A 1731-nucleotide genomic window follows, 5' to 3' on the forward strand; every position below is an offset into this window, starting at 1 on the left:
GCAAGCCTGGTTCAGAACAAATCCATGGTGACAGAAGCCAGCTTGAGTTTTTCCAGGCTCTGGCCGGTTCACACGCGGCATCTGAAAGATGGAATTGGCGCGTGAGATTTTAACTTGTCTTTTCTTTAATCTGTGTGTAACGCGGCGTAAAGTTTGCGTCTGGAGAAACGGGCGTCCAGCTTCTTTCCTTCTCCGTGAGATTTACATGGAAGCACGGCATGTAACAATATGCAGGAATGCTTTTCTTTATTATCTTATTGAAAGATCTGAAAGAAAACCGTCAAGATCAGCTATCTGGTACAGAATAGAATAGAATAGAATAGAATAGAATAGAATAGAATAGAATAGAATAGAATAGAATAGAATAGAATAGAATAGAATAGAATAGAATAGAATTAAGAATAGAGAATTCAGGGATAGGATAGGATAGGATAGGATAGGATAGGATAGGATAGAATAGAATAGAATAGAATAGAATAGAATAGAATAGAATAGAATAGAATAGAATAGAATAGAATAGAATAGAATTAAGAATAGAGAATTCAGGGATAGGATAGGATAGGATAGGATAGGATAGGATAGAATAGAATAGAATAGAATAGAATAGAATAGAATAGAATTCAGGAATAGAATAGAATAGAATAGAATAGAATAGAATAGAATAGAATAGAATAGAATAGAATAGAATAGAATAGAATAGAATAGAATAGAAGAGTTGGAAGGGACCTTAGAGGTCTTCTGGTCCAACCCCCTGCTTAGGCAGGAAACCCTTTGCCATTTCATACAAATGGTTATCCAACCTCTTCTTAAAAATATTAAAAAAGGGATTACGGGGTCATTAAACAACGGGGGAAAAATGAAGTTATGTGACGATGTTAAGAAGGAGACCCCTTTTGTGCTAAAGGGCAGAAATATCTTTTCGGGGACCATTCTGTCCGTAAAAACTGGCGACCTTGTTTATTGTGTCATTTCAGCTCTCCTCAGGGCTAAAAATACACCGATATCCAAATTACGCACACTTGGTGTGCTTTTTTGGGGAAAACAGAACCTGCCAAAGAACTTTTGAAAAACATCTCCAGCCGTTCTAATTCTCACTTCAGCAAGCTCACGGATGTCCAAAGGAAATAATCTAATCTTATGAAAAGCCTGTTGAAAATAATAATTTAGTACAGGGCCAAGAGTGTGGTGTGTTAAGATGGCGGTGACGATAGCACGATCCAAGCTCTTCCGATTTTGTGTGTGCGAGACACACATGGAAGCCAAAGCTCCTTTCAATTATTTCTTTATCTCGTTCCTTAGTGGAGATATAAACACCGCAAAATGTTTTGCATCAAGGATAACTAGCACGGAGGTCCATTTCTCCCTAAATGTCACCACTGGACTTGTCCCAAAGGTGCTTTTTCCAAAAAGCAGCTGGACTTTCTTGTGGTTTTTTTTCCCTTCTTGAAGTGGTTTCGCTTCTCATCCAAGAAGCTTCTTTGGTTCTGACTAAAGGGTGGAGGATGGAAGGATTTATATACTTTGCAGTCATCTGGTCGTTAGGACTCTCTCTGAGATAAACAGATAAACTTGGAGGTTTATTTGTTTTTCTGTCCAAGTAGCCTCGATGACTCTCAGAGGGAGTCCTAATGACCAGATGACTGCAAAGAATATAAACCCTTCCGTCCTCCATCATTCAGATAGAACTGAAGAAGCTTCTTGGATGACAAGTGAAATGTCTTCAAGGAAAAA

The sequence above is a fragment of the Pituophis catenifer genome, unplaced genomic scaffold, assembly GCF_029215685.1.
Source record: "Pituophis catenifer annectens isolate HBS135680 unplaced genomic scaffold, rPitCat1.0.hap2 SCAF_4, whole genome shotgun sequence".
NCBI classification, from domain to species: Eukaryota; Metazoa; Chordata; class Lepidosauria; order Squamata; family Colubridae; genus Pituophis; species Pituophis catenifer.